This window comes from Mustela nivalis, assembly GCF_964662115.1.
Source record: "Mustela nivalis genome assembly, chromosome: 15".
Taxonomy (NCBI): domain Eukaryota; kingdom Metazoa; phylum Chordata; class Mammalia; order Carnivora; family Mustelidae; genus Mustela; species Mustela nivalis.
This window is the reverse complement of record NC_139034.1, coordinates 51,074,951-51,091,591: the sequence shown is the minus strand read 5'-3', so window position 1 is coordinate 51,091,591 and position 16,641 is coordinate 51,074,951.

Sequence of the window (16,641 nt, the reverse complement as noted above, 5' to 3'; positions counted from 1 at the left end):
TAAACTTCACAGCAATACTGGGAATCACAAAGGAAGAGTAAAACAATGACTGAAAATGAACGAAAATTAAATAATAAAATATGTTTTAAATTAAGTGTCAAATAAATTAGAAAAAGTTTCAACAAATATGAAATATAGGTACAATGTCCCCAATGTTTGAAGAGTAAAAACATACACAGATGTGCATGTGTGTACACACATACACGTACACACATGCAAATAAGAAAAGCAATAGGATGAAGAAAAGGTCAAAAAGATCAATGGAGTACCCAATAATTATTTATTTAAAGTGTGATAGAAAAAGAAGAAAAAACACTCAAGTCTTATCAATGATTATTTTAGGTCTTTGAATTAAAAATAATCTTAACATTTTTGGTATAGTTTCTAATTTTTAAAATCTTTTAAAGTGGTAATATGTTGCCTTTTATAATCACACATAAGACTAATTTTTAAAAGGCTGTGATGACCTTACTGATGTTTTATATCAGCCCTTATTCAAATCATAATTCATACATTTCAAATAAAACACAATGCAAGTAATTGCTATTAGACCCAACATGGCAAATAGGTTATGCACTCATCAATGACTAAATGAAGTTAAATACTTGCTTGCATATTTGAAAACTTGTCAGGGTTACATAATTCCAAACTTAAATTAAGGAATGGAAAGCATATTGGAGATCACTTAGTGTAATTTCCTCCATTCAGGAGAAAACTGAAAGCCAGTGAGAGGTGAAGCAGTTTATTCAATATGACACAATTAAGTGATAGGAATGGGAGTGGAATGTAGGTCTCTAATCTCTCAGCTCAATAGTCCATCCTTTCCTTATGAAAACATTAGTTTCAGCTATTAGCAAGGTAGTGGGTGTTTTATGTTTAATAACAATATATATCACACAGATTACTTTCAGCATAAAATCCTTTTAAAAAAGTTGGAAAAATCTTTTGTTTAAACTTGAACATAACTAATTGGGATTTGGGATAAAAAGGAATTCCCACTTCAGTGTAACATTGCTATTATGAAACAGAACTTGTCCAGGGCAATAACTGAACATGATCACATATAATTTCATTTTAGGAAGAAGCTAAAGGTATGTAAATAAGAAATCACCTGCATATAATTTTTTTCTCTTTTACTACATTAATTGTTTAATTAAGAAAAATGTGTATTATAATCAGTAGCTTATTCTGAGATGCAAATGTTAGCAAGCCAAATGTCACTCGATTTTAATTATTATATAAACCACATTAGATAAACCACATGAGAGTTATCATTTCCTTTGTAGCCTAGAAATATTTTTTGTCTGGACTCTGTAATTTTATTCAAATCTTAGACTTTAATATTATTCTGTATTACTTTAATATCATGTAATGCTTAAGATATTAGAATATAGTAAAATTATCATATTGAGAGCTTGTTCGGAGACTCCAGCAGAGGAGAGCAGCACTCCTATGCCCTTGACAGAACAGTCCTCCTCTATCTGGAAAGGTGGTCCTCTTCAAGCTAGCACACAGCTACAGGAGGGACATGCAATGAGTGGTGAGGGAAAAAGGGGACTCCCACCTCACCAGGTAGATCCACCAAATCAAACCTGGTGATCAGTGGAGTAACAGATTTCGCAGCGAGATTGCCCTAATATCCCAAAATGCTTGTATTGAATATCCTTTATATATGTTCCATCCTGAGGTTCTGATGGAGAACTTCCCAATAGATTTTAAAATAGCTTTCTAATGGGTCTGAACTCCAGTATTAGCAGTTGAAAATGTATTACAAAAATATTTTGTGAGAAAAACTCTTAATCTACTAAGATGTTCAATCAGAATTCTGCTGACTAAAAGTATTACAGGATTTTCTTCATGCTTTAAAGCTAATACCTTAGAAGTAAGAGTTCTAAAAACTCAGATGTAATTTGTGCTTATTGAACAATACATAAGTTTACAAAAAGGAATTCCATTATTTTTAACCTTCTCTTTCTATCTATTTACTGAAACAAAATAAGATATTGCTATAAACCATTGTAACTAATATGCTATGATAATGTAGAAGTAGGCATAGAGTAAAAATAACAATGCACACACAATAAAAGGAGGCTTGATTTGTTTTGTCAATTATTTAATAAGCGGTATAAAATTTAATTTTCACAAAAAAATATAAAGTCCAAAATTCATATTGTCATGCACAAAATTATTTCAGTTGAACTAATGCGGAAGTCTGAAAGTGACTTTGGAGAAACTGAAAGTCCTTTTTAATGTGTCTAGACAGAGAAAAGGAGCACTTAACTGCTGAGAGAATGTTGTAATAGAGACAGTGGTGGAATATGAGCTATAATCACTACTTACCACCATCATGCTAGTCTCCACTAACAGAGCCTTACAGGTACAAACCACTTCTTCATATACCTCTGAATGATTTTTATGTTCAGTTTGGTTATTATAACTATATATTCATTCACACTATCTGCTGAATTAATGTGATAAAGTGCCAACCTAATACAGTGCATCCTTTTAATATAATTGAAAGTACTAACATTAAAAATTTATAACATGTGCATGTTTCATTTTCTTAAATGTTTTTCAGAACTCATTAAGATACTTTAAAATTACTGAGTCCTTATTGTAATATGCCCATAAGAAAATATTATATTTTAGCCCTAACTTCCTTCAGAAATAAAACTTCACCTTTAAGGATGAAGCTGGAAGTTGACAAATGTTAAAAAGTCTTTTCCTTGGAAAGCAAACAAAAAAGGCACATTGAAGTATAAGAGATTATAATCCTGGGTTGTTGTTTTTTCTTTTGAGCACATTTATAACTTCTTTGAGCTTCAATTTCATCATCCATAGAGTGAACAAGTGGGACAGATGATCTCTAAGGGCCATCCAAGAAATAAATTCAGTGAAGATTTCAGTCTTCTTGCATATCTGTATAGTGTAATGCTTTTTTTTTTTTTTCTAAACATTTTATTTATTTGACAGACAGAGATCACAAGCAGGCTCTTGATCCCAGGACACTGGGATCATGACCTGAGCCGAAGGCAGAGGCTTTAACCCACTGAGCCACCCAGGGGCCCCTGTAATGCTTTTTATTTACTCGCACACTATGGGGGGAAAAATCTTTCTGAATGGACGTTAACCTAAAGCTGTAGTCCTGTTGTTTTGTATCATCCCCATTATTCAAGCATTAAAATTCATGTAAATGAAGATTCTAGAGACTCCGTTTTTTTTTAATATGAAAATGATGAGTTGAGGTTTTTGTGGGTTTGGGGGGGTGTTTTTTGGGGGGTTGCTTTTAGGAGAAAACTACAATCAGCATATGGTTGTAATACATTTAATTTTTATCTGATAATATTTTTTATTACTGTTTAATGGAGGGTCTCTTGCTTTAAAATAACTTTTTAGTTTCTTGTTTCGTTCTAGTGTTTATAAGCAATATAGAGAACTTTTTTTATTGATTAACAAGTGACAGATTTACTCTGACCATGTAGGTGCTGCTGGAGAATAAAGTATATGTTTTAAAAGTAAAGGAAGCATAGCATGTGATGCCTCTTCCATTCTATCCTGTCTCTGAGCCAGCCCTGTTCCTACAAGTGGATATATATAGGACTCCAGGAGGGTGAGTTTCCAATTCTTCTCATTACATGTTTTCCTGTGCAGCAGTGTTGACTAATTAGGAGGACAAGTATGGCCATATGGATATGTAAAATCTGATTTTTCAACCGTACTAGTAGGCTGATGTCAGTGGAGAAGATCTGTGGATCCCAAAAGTCTCAAAAGCTTTTGCCTAAACTTACAAATGTGCACAAAATAGACCTTCCCCTTTTTTGTTTCCTCTTTTACTCCTACCATATATTGACTCATCTTCCTCTGGGATAGTGAAGGTTTAAATTCCACCAGCAGACCCCCACCAACTACAAAATTCTGTCCACTTGAACATTAACTTTTCACATTTTTAGGATGTTGTTTCCTGGACAGTAGGAGTAGCTTCTTAAGTTATCCTGATTCTTACCTGGATATTTCTTTTTTAGAGATAAAGCCCTAATGCTTATTGACTCTTCTCACAGCTATGCACAAAAAAAAAAAAAAAAAAAGTTTCTGTGATTAAACTTCCATAAAGAACCAGAGAATTACTTTCTTTTTATCTATTTGTTCATAACTTAGTATGAAACACTTTTACTTTTGTGTCAATATTTTTCTGAAATTTCTACTTATTAAATATTATTTGTTCTTGAACATACTTATATATTTTTGTCACTCTTCTACCCTGTAAATTGAATTGCAAAAGTATAGTTTGAAGTGAATCATAAAAGAATAAGTTTTGACTTGTTAAAACCACAGGTAGAATAACCCAGGTAGTGGAGGAAGCATGCTCAAAAGCAAAGAGGCTTGAGGAGGCTTCAAATAATTAGAAACTTCAAAGTATCATTCCAGATAAGCTCACCTTCCCCAAATGGCTGTTATTATGTAATATATGATCCAAAGTCAGAACATTAGCCAAATAATTATAATGGCATGCCCTTAAAAAGCATCTCATTTAATGAAGGACATGGAACCATGTGATATCCATTTTATAAGCATCAGTCCCAACTTGGACCAAATTCTTTCTTCTTGGCTAATATGTTAAAACCTGACCCCATCACTTCAAGTCTGAAAAAAATTCTCATCTTTGTATTTATTAGTCTACAGGAGACTTACCCTTCTTCAACAATAGAATTATACTGCCTCAGACACAGAAATATATACTCTCCTGCAAGCCACAGGACAATCAATAGAAAACTCCACTGAGTGTTTCACTGGCTCTTTGCCAGTCTCTTAGAGGAAAAAAAAATTGTAACTGATGTGCAGTGTGATATCAGTTTCCTCTCTTAAGGAATATGAGAAGCTCTCCTCCAACCAACATTGACAAAAGACTCAGATTTCCCACAATCTAACTTTATAATATACTCTCTCCTGGGATATCAGGAGACTTTATCATACAAACATTTGAGAACAGATAATTAATGGTAAATAAAAAATCAAAGTAGGAATACACTGAGTGCTGAAAGGAACAATGAAACTTAAAAAATGACAAAACAGAAGAGTTTTTCATACAAAATAACTCCAATGTAGACACACTGGTTAATATAAGTTAGAAAATGTAAAGATTGGGCAGAAACCATATATGTTTAGTTTGTTGCCAAGATACATACAAAGAGAGTAATTTATTGTTTTCCAAAAGTCCTGCAATAACACATACCAACAAATGAGGCAAATTAAGGAGGAGTATTCTGTGCATTCTGACTGTTGTTCATTTGTTTTCTTTAGTCTGGGGAATGGGATGGACAGACACATGCTAGCAGTGAAAAAACCTAATGCCATCTTGTCACTTACCTACATGTCCCATTTTATTTAATTAAGCAGATACTAGATATGTTCCTTCTTTATCACTCAGTGGTCATTTGAGAAATCATGCTCATTTAGTTTGATCTGGGCCTGACATTTTCTATATTCTGAAATAAAATATGAGTTGTTATTAAAAATTATCTCCTACAAAGTACCTTATTTTTAAGACATATTGTACTGCATGGCCTTTTAGGTGTTTATACTGAAACAAATAAAAGCAAGAGAAAGGAAAAAGAAGGGAAGAAAAGGAAGGGAGAAGGAAGGAGGAAAAGAAGGAAGAAAGGAAGGAAGGAAGGTTCTTTGAGGTGTTTAGGAAGTAGGTTTCCCACATTTTCCATACAGCTAAAAACACTCATATAATTCATTATTTGCAACTTGATTTGTTTTATGATATACCACAGGATGCCAAGACATAGAACAGTCCATTTCAATTTGTATAAATTATGTATCACCAGGAGTCTTTAAAAAAAAAAAAACCTCACTCTAAGTAAAAACTGGCTAAAACTATGGTAGGTCATGGACTCCACATTTCACAAATTTCCTAAGAGACTTAATTCCTCAAAGCCATCTTTTTGACCATAGTCCATTGGATGACAGACCCTTGGAATGATGAGAACTGAAAGGATCAATCACTATAATGACAGAGTTGGCATTTATATATGTTCATGACTTGTTTGGTCCTTTACAGGCATGCTTTTATTAATTTGTTTCAGAAACTCTATGAGACGATTACTATTATCTTCACTCAGCATGTGAGGAAATTGAAGTATTGACAATTTAGAATTCAACAATACCAGAATTTTCAACCATATTTTCTGAGTTTCCATCCCAGAGTCTAAAACATTGGGTTGTAATGCTTATTTCAACAAAGATAAGACAAAAAAGTTCTATGAAGAAGTTGAAAGAACATTGGCAGCTAGCTTTTTTGATTGTTAGCAGTAGCTTCCTAGAACAGGATGTACACGTTTACTCTGGACCTTGGAAGGTAAATAGTTACAGTGAAAAGACGGGACACATTTTATTATTTTCAACATTTTAACATCTGCCATAATGCGGCCTCATGTTAGGTCTTAAAAATAATAAATTGCTCACATTTACTTAGTACTTACTATGTACCAGGAAATTTTATAATTGTTTTACATGGTTGTTCATTAATCCTATAAGATAAATACTGTTATCCCTGATATACAGATGAAGAAATTGAGCAATAGAAGTTAAGTAATTTTGAAAAAGACACATAGCTAAGGATTTGTAGACACAATCTACTCTAGATTCTCATATGTAACTATGGATTTAAGAGAAAAAATTAACAATGTGCAAAGCACCCTGCATCTGGAAGATGCGCTATTAACTGTACTGGAAATTACAAAGAGTTAAAAAAGGCCTCATGCAACTGAAAAATACAGGAAGTAAATGTGAATTACAAAGAAACTTGTTTTTATACAAGTATTGTGTAAGTTATAGTAGTAATTTGTATGCCTTGGTGGATATGGGAATACCATAATATCTGTATACATACATGTAAAAATAAATGTTATTAATAGTCATCACATAAATTATGGGTGATAGAAATCGTTAAATTTCTTACAAAGGAAGTATTTTTGATGTGCTTTTAAATTACTATTAATATGCAGTAATATGAATAAGGTGTGTGTATGTGTGTGTGTATGTGTCTTATTACATTCTGCAAGAATATGAGAGGAAGAGAAAATAAACAGATGGTGATGAAAGTGAAAAAAGAGCTAAGTTAATTTCTCTTGCTGTCTCTCTATGAGGGTTAATTGGACATTTCTTCCAAGGTAACAAGCATAGAACTCAATTATGTCAGAGGCCATAGGACTAAGCTTGGCTTTGCAGCAGATGCGATGGAATGTACAACTATATTTGAAATAACCTGAAGGTGAGGGTCACATCATTTTTTCACTAATGTGTTCCTAAAACCTGAAACAGTGCTTAGCACTCAAATAAACACAAGAATTAATGCAATCAAGAACTAAAAGAAGTTTGAAATTCAGAAATATATTTTCAGCTACTGTGCTCTAGAATAATTACACTGGAAAACGGGTGAATCTGTGTCATTCTTTAGTCAAAATAACTGAACAGAACAATCACAAGATTCAATGCTGTTGGTATAGTCATCTGCTTCCGAGCTTTCTTCTGACATAATGTTACACAAAAGACACACACAGGTATAACATTTATATGTAATTAAATTATTTTAAAATGTGAATGCTTAAAAATATATATAATTTTGGTAGAAACATTTTGGCAGGCGAGAATTCTACCACTGAACCACCCATGTTAATAGAAACATTTTGTACAGAATAAAACATAATATAAATGAAGGGTGATTGTAATAAAACAATTCAGAGGGAATGGTGTGTAAATTAGCTTGCTTATATTATTGTATGAATAACATATCAAAAATTAAAATTCAAAGAGGAAAGGAGAAGTAATCATCGATAGAAATATAAAAGGTAATAGATTGATACTCAGCTTTTTCAATTTCTTATGTTTTCATTGTGTTATTCATTGTGACTGTTTTCCATCTATGTTTCCTTCCTACTCATTACACGTTTAAGAATAAAATATCTATTTTCACTCCTTTCTCACCCCTAATAATTGGTGAAAATTCAAAAAAAAAAAAAAGAAAAAGAAAAAACCTAATTCCCACAGTTGATAATCCTTACTGATTTCTTTTGTCTTTGCTTATGTCATGCTTCTTCCTGAGGCTGAATTGTGTAAAGAGGGATCAATTACAGAGAAAAGCTGGAATGACAGTTTTAAGTCTTCTGTGGCTTGATTATATCTAACGTTTCTTAGTTAAGTCAGTGAGACACTCCCTCCAGGCATGGATCATTGTATCATGAGCATCACTGGAAGAGAGATAAAGACAGGAGGGAGAGAGAGACAGAGGAGAAGGAGAAATAACACTTGCACTTACTGTATAATTTGGTATTTCTACAAATGATGGACACCTGATAGCTTTTAAATAGCTCACACATGTTTGTTTCTGCTTGACAGCATTGCTTAGAAAGAAAACATGTATGAAGAGATATTCAGTATGTAAACAATGTTGAAATCATGCTCCCTTTTTGAGGGTACTAACTGAGAGATAAAGAAAAATTATGTGTATAATGATGCAACCAAATATATATATTTGGTTATATATATTCCAGAGGTTTTAAATAATTTCTCTATATTCTAAATTAAGAGATAAATAATAAATAATTTGGATCTTAGATTTTACTGTTGTTTCTATTATTCAAATATTGTTTAATTTAGCTTTATTGAAGTCTACATGTTTTAAGAATTATTGAAAACATTTTATACTGTGTTATATGAAGTAACTTAGAGTCATATAAGGTCATTTTCAGCACTAAAGCATTTTATTACTGACATTTTCTAAAAATAAAATAAGTGAAGCATAAGCAAAAACACAGAAATTATCATACATGGACATTAATTTAAATGACTGAATTGATTATCGAGGGCAAAAATGAAAAAAAGAAAACTGATATCAGGAGAACCTGTTGGTTTCTATTTCTTTGCATTATAAGAAGCTTCGAGCAAAGTACCTTTCTGAACCTGCCAAAAACCTTATTGAGAAAATGGGAAACTACAGTTAGCAGCTTATGTCAGTCAGAATAAAAATAAGAGAAAGAAAAATTCCAGCTGTCATGTATATTATATTTGTAATGAGATAATTTGTTATGGCTTATTCTTTACCACAGCAGTCATCTAATTCAGACAATGGCTAATGGATGTCAGAATTCTGGTAAGAGAGTCAGACTCAAGTAACATGGAAATTGAATTCTGTTAGTTTATTAGACTCTGAAACAATAAAAAATATTTTAAAAGGCTTATGAATGATTGAGATTATCCAAACAGTGTAAGCCTATTAATGCTGCAAGTATTCTATAACAAAAACCTTTGGATCTGTAATACTGTATTTGATGCCCCTGGGATCTAAAATCTGCATAAAGAATTGTATCTAAAAATTCCAAATGCAATTGACTTTGGTGATTGAACCTAAAATGAACTTGAAATCATAGGTAACTGAATAATTTGTTCCACTTCCTTTACTCTAAAAAAATGCAGTATTTTAAAAATACATTAGGAAGTCTTTAAAGCTCAATTTAAAAACTGTTTTCCCACAACTAAGGTAACATTCTAGAGGATTCAATATGAAGTTGAGCTATTTGAGTATAACGTAACAGTCATTTTTTTTTATGTTCTTCTGTGTTGAAATAAAGTAAAAGTAATTGACCTGTGAAGCCCAATTCAATTAAGACAGAAATACCTATAAACTATAGATTTGATATAAAAAATTGATGGATGTTAATTATGAAAATAATGTTAATGTTAATAAAATAGTTTGATTAGTGTACCAACAAGAGCTTCTCTATGCTCTTAGGTTAATTTTATTGGTTAATTTTGTTGGTTTAAAAACACCAAACATACAAAAAAGTTTTTTGAAGGCAGCTATCATATTAAAATACTTTTAATAACAAAGCTTTATTCCTAGTTGTATCTGATTAATCATAGCATATGAAGGACATATGAATACTCTCTTTCAGTCATGGAGCTCTTTCCAGAGGCTTACAAAATATTGAATAAGTCTGATCTTTTGCAAGATTTTTTGTTATGTTTTCTTTTGGTTAAGGATAATGGTTTTATTACCATTTGGATATATACCCTGAAATGGAATTGCTAGATATTATAGTAGTTCTATCTTTAATTTTTTGAGGAACCTCCATAATGTTTTTCATAGTGGCTATAGCACTACATTCCCACCAACAGTACACAAACTTTCTTTTCTTCACATCTTTGCCAGCATTTGTTATCTCCTGTCTTTTTTTTTTTTTTTTTTTAGATTTTATTTATTTATTTTAGACAGAGAGAAAGAGAGATTGCGTGGACAAACAGGGTGGAGGGAGGCCAGAGGAAGAGGGAGAAGCAGACTCCACACTGAATGTGGAGCCCAATATGGGGCTCAAACCCAGGACCCTGGGATCATGACCTGAGCTGACATCAGACAGTTAATCAACTGAGCAATCCAGGGGCCCCTTCTTTTGTCTGTTTGATGATAGCCATGTTAACAGATGTGAGATATCTCATTGTGGATTTGATTTGTAATTTCCTGATTATCTAGGTCATTTACAGAGGAATTGTTGATAGATATGAATGTAATGTCATTGTAGTACCTGTAAAGTCACTGCTCCTATAAATTTTCTCTGTTCCTTTCTAGTCTTTATTGCTTTTGGTCTCTCTTTCCTGCTCAGAGGGTGCCCTTTAATATTTCTTGCAGAACTGGATTAGTGGTCACAAATTCCTATAGTTTTTGCTTGTCCTGGAAACTCTTCATCTCTCCTTCTATTCTGAATGAAAATCTTATCGGATAAAGTATTCTTGGCTGCATATTTTTCCCATTTAGCACAGTCAGTATTTCCTGTCACTCTCTTCTGGGCTGCCAATTTTCAGTGAATAGATCTGCTGCTCTCTTGACTGTCTACCATTGTAGGTTAAGGACCTTTTGTTCCTGGTTGTTTTCAGAATTCTCTTTATCTTTGTATTTTGCAAGTTTCACTATGATAGGTCATGGTGTTGACCTATTTTTGTTGAATTTGAAGGGAGTTCTCTGTGCCTCTTGGATTTGAATGCCAGTTTGCTTCCCCAGATTAATAAAGTTATCAGCTATAATTTGTTCAAATAAACCTTCTGCCACTCTTCTTCTGGGACTCCTATGATATGGAAATTATTCTACCTTATGGAATCACTGAGTTTCCTAAGTCTACCTTTGTGATCTAATAGTACTTTTTCCCTCTTCAGCTTTGTTTTTTTCCATAGTTTTATCTTCTCTGTCAATGACCAATTCATTCCTTTCCCAACAAATATACAATCAAAAAACTAAACTTGATTCCAAAGATCAAATAAATAAATAAATAATTGATTAAATAAGAATGAGAGAGAGAGAAAGGAAGGGGGGGTGGGAACGGATTAGAAAACAAAAAACAAAAAACAACCAAAGCATGGTCTTATTTTCATGGCCAACTGCAGGTGACACTTTTAAGCACTCCATGGTAAATAGACTTGGTGCATAGAGTCCCACTGCTATGCTGAATCAGAGTCAGACCTGCCCTAGTAAATACATACTTTGCCAGGTACAGGGAGGCAGCATTTGGTCTAAGGGACTCCTGCCTCCACTGGGGACCTCTGTGTTGCTTTCTGCAGTCCCACCATGTTGGTGGTGAGGGAGAAAATGGTGCCACCCCATTCTCATCCTTAGACAGGGGATCTCACACCCCTGCTGTGAGGGCCATCAGCATGCCCTGTGCCACACATCTCCTGCATCTTATCTTTGGTGTGTGCTGGGATTAAAAACTCCAAATCTTAAAGGACCCTGCACTGTGGGGAAATGCTCCCTCCTCTGGAATGGAGTTTCCCCACCAGCTGTGTCTGGTGTTCTTTGTCCCAGAAAAACAGCCCCACACCTGTACAGTGACTGTAATTTATGTTATAGCTTGGCAAAAAGCAACAATCAGATTATCCATCCTGTGCACGTGCCTCTGTCCCCTGCCAAAGAAAGGATGTTTGCAGGGTCTTTAGTCCTTGGAAAGGCAATATGCCACCTTCCAAATGTACTTCAAGAAGGGGAACATTCTCCCTTAGTGCTATCCAGGAGATCCCTACACCACTTTGTGTGCTCCTGTGTCAATACCCTCTTTCCAGGAACACTCGCCAGACCTTCTTTCTTGCAAAAGTTGCATACTTCCAGAACCTCCGAATTTGAGCTCTACATGATATCTGCATCAAAAGTTTGTGATATTCAGTACCCCTTTTTTCTCAGTCTATGGTCCAAAGATTTTTTTTTTTTTTTTCCTGCGAGCCTGCAAGTGTACTCTCTCAACCCCTAACTCTCTCTTTTTCCCTCTTCCTCTCCAAAAAGAAAGGGCTTCCTCCCCTCATGGTATCACAAATTTTTCTCTCCCCCAGTTCACTTCCATGTACCTCCCATCTTCCATGCTGTCTCCTTCCAATTATGGAGATCCTTCTCCCAGTCTTCAGATCAGTTTCCTGAATGTTCTAAGTGATCTGACCTCAATACATCTGTGTTCAGGTACAAGGAAAGCCACGGGTCCCCCTTCTTCTCTGCTATCTTAACTCCTCCCCTAAGTTTTTTTTTTTAATATCATATTCTTCTACATGCAGGAATATCCTGAAGATAAGACAAAATTAAAATTGTTCATACAAGTTCTGGTTTTGTCAGAATATTGTATGAGAGCTAATAGCCAAACATTTGTTTGTCTTAAATATTACTAGAACTTGGATATGAAGTACTATAATTGTAACTAGATACCAAGACTATATGTTTATCTATAGAAGGGAGAGATCAGGTCTTCTGAAGGCCATAGCACAGGAAACAGACCCCAGAAACCATAAACATGAGCTGAGCATGCCCCCTTTGGAAAGCCAATTGTATGAAGTAATATATTGAAATGCAACTCAATAAATATTTGTTGGATGAATGAATAAAAAAAAACCTATAATGTTGAAAGTGGAGTCACAATTACTTCTTCTCATATGTCCTCTAATGTTTGATACAGGCATTTCTGCTACAACTCAATGTACAACAAAATTACTGGAAAATTTTGTGTTCTGCAAATTTATAGTCTGAAAACATCAAGGCTAATGCCTAAAATGGTTTTTGAATAGTTCACTCAAAAACCATGTGATTATATAACCATAACATTAAGAAAAACAATAATTATCCTAAAAGAAATACTAGCATAGGTAAAACATATTAACTTTCTAGTGGATACAAAAATACTCAGTAAACATTAAATTTACACATTTAAGAAGATAAGTGGCTATCATGAAGAATGTAAGCTGCTGAGTTGTGGAAACCAAGGCAAAATATTCAAAAGAAGAGACAGATCTTCAGAATAAACATTCTGAAGTCCAAGGAGGCCAAACAGAGCTTCCAGGAAGAACATGGCATGAATGCCCTTTTTGTATGTGGTATGGTCTTCTTCATTTCTTCATTGCTACTTGATGGTGGAAATTATTAATGAATGGGGACAAACAGTATGTGAACCAAAATGAAATTTGCATTACTTTAACTTAGTTCCTTGTGAACCATTTATATACAAGGTAATCAGCATTGTGTAAATACTCATCATAGCAGTACATAATCTGCTTTGTCCTTAAAGTATATCAATGTGTATTTGTTGATTTTCTCCCTGAAAGAGAGACTAGCATATTTTTAGACATTAAATGGAGGTAACTTTGTTTCACCAAAGAAAACAATATGAATTTTATTTTGTTGATACCAATTTTATTTATTTATTTATTCATTCATTCATTCATTTACAAAGATAATATTTATTTTTTTTTTAAATTTTTTTTATTTATTTATTTGACAGACAGAGATCACAAGTAGGCAGAGAGGCAGGTAGAGAGAGAGAGAGGAGGAAGCAGGCTCTCCGCAGAGCAGACAGCCCGATGCGGGGCTCGATCCCAGGACCCTGGATTCATGACCTGAGCCGAAAGCAGAGGCTTTAACCCACTGAGCCACCCAGGCGCCCCGATAATATTTATTTATTTATTTATTTGAGAATGAGAGAGAACATGAGTGGGGAAAGGGGCAGAGTGAGAGGGAGAAGCAGACTCCGTGCTGATAGTCGAGCCCAATATAGAGCTTAATCCCAGGACCCTGAGGTCATGAGCTAAACCAAAGTCAGTAACTTAACTGACTGAGTGACCTAGGTTCCACAATACTGTGTATATATATATATATATATATATATATAATTTTTTTTAAGATTTTATTTATTTGACAGAGAGAGAGATCACAAGTAGACAGAGAGGCAGGCAGAGAGAGAGAGGGAAGCAGGCTCCCCGCTGAGCAGAGACCCCAATGTGGGGCTCAATCCCAGGACCCTGAGACCATGATCTAAGCTGAAGGCAGAGGCTTAACCCACTGAGCCACTCAGGCACCCTCCAATACTATATTAATTTCAATATTCAAATAAAACCAATTTTTTATATGTCCAGCCTTAGAAAAGACTTCCAGAAACCTGAACTGAAAGGAATGAAAATTATAATTTTTAATATATGCTTAGGCTACCATATGTTATTTTTCTATTAAAAATCACTGACAAATAAAATCGATATTTCTAGGATAATGACTTACTTTTTTTTTTTTTTTAATTTATTTTTTATTTTCAGCATAACAGTATTCATTATTTTTCACCACACCCAGTGCTCCATGCAATTCGTGCCCTTTATAATACCCACCACCTAGTACCCCAACCTCCCACCCCCCACCCCTTCAAAACCCTCAGATTGTTTTTCAGAGTCCATAGTCTCTCATGGTTCACCTCCCCTTCCAATTTCCCCCAACTCCCTTCTCCTCTCTAACTCCCCATGTCCTCCATGCTATTTGTTATGCTCCACAAATAAGTGAAACCATATGATAATTGACTCTCTCTGCTTGACTTATTTCACTCAGCATAATAATCTCTTCCAGTCCCGTCCATGTTGCTACAAAAGTTGGGTATTTGTCCTTGATTCACAGACCTGTACCCCTGGGGATAAAAATATATGTTTATAAAAAAAAAAAAAAAAAAAAAAAAGAAAGGACTTACTTTTTAAGGACATTTCATATTCATCTAACAAGGTACTAGAATAAAGAATGATATAAGCAGAGGTTCCAATGACAGATACATATCTAACTGTAAATAGAAAAGTTTCTTTAAAAAATTGACTTTTTGGGGATTTTACCATATCAGCTTATTTTTTTAACATCTTTATTGGTAGCATAGAAATACTTCTGATTTCCATTACATATTCATTTTTTCTAAGTATTCTCTTTTCTAGTGCTCCCTCTCTGTCATTTTCAGCTTATAAATTAATTGCTGTAACCACTGAATCTATATCTGCTGAGTAGGTCTAGCAACACATTTTCAGTTAAGGTTGAATGGTAGAAGAAAAACAAACAAAAAGGAAAAACTTTTCTCAGTTTTAAAATAATGAGCTTAAATTATTAATTGGCCAAAATTGTTAAAGCTCATTCTCATTTTAAACAAATTTTTGCCATATGCATTTTATATAAAATCATTTTCATTTACTATGGAAACTCTATTATGTAATATTTTATTTATTTATAATTATTAATAATTTTAGTACTGCTAACTAATAAATGTTCCATACATAAATTCTTCACATGATTTAGCAAATATATGGGTGGGAAAATTAGATTTACCAGGTAGCTCTACAGTAAGTTTTTTCATATACTTCATGCTACAACAAGGCTTTAGTGCTTTTCTTCCATTATTTTGCCACCCCAGCTTTACCAATGTTTTATTATAGTTGCTAAACATTTATAAATGTAGCATAGCTAAATCATTTTCTAAATACATATGAGTATTTTCATATGCATCCACTTTAATATATTCAGAATACTTTTTACATGTCTACTTACATATCAGTAAGTAGCACCAGTAGCTGATTTTATATCTATATTGGGAATTTGTACTAAAAGACTAAATATGTAAACAAAAGTCATGGTACAATTTGTATTTCTCTTCATCAAGAACAAAATATGGATTAGGGTTGGATAAAGGTATTGAGAACAATTCAGTCTGTAAGATCAGAGAAGATATGGAAAACCACATTTATACTTTCTCAAATTAAGTAAGTCAATTTCAAGGAATTTTGGTACAGTGGCCTTAGTTCAATTTCTTTGAAAAAGACAAGTTTTATTGATTAGGCATCATAGTCAGGGCCAAAGCCAAAAAAAGTGCCAATTGATTTTGTAAGAAATACTATGGAGAGTAAGTCACAGCTTCAGTTGAAGGTTAGTCAATACAGATGAAGCAAATGTTTGGAGGTACAAAGTTTCTTATATGAAGACAGTGAAGGAACTAAAACTTTAATTTGTGTTATGAAAGTCTCTCAGATTTTTTAATTCTGTTTCATAAATATTTAAAGTAAAAAAAATACATTAAATATATTTTTCTCAAATTTCTTCCTGTGAAATGTGTTAACTTCTATACCAAAAGGTAATTTGACCAAATGTATAAATGAATCCCAATAGTGAATAGCAAGTGACAGGGATCATTTTGTAGCTTAAATTCATTAACATAGACTTTAGATCCCAATATTCTGGTTTCAAACTTGGGCTTTACATTATATGACTGTTTAAATTTAGATCAGATACTTCATGTCCCTGATACTCAGTTTTCTTATTGTAACCACAAG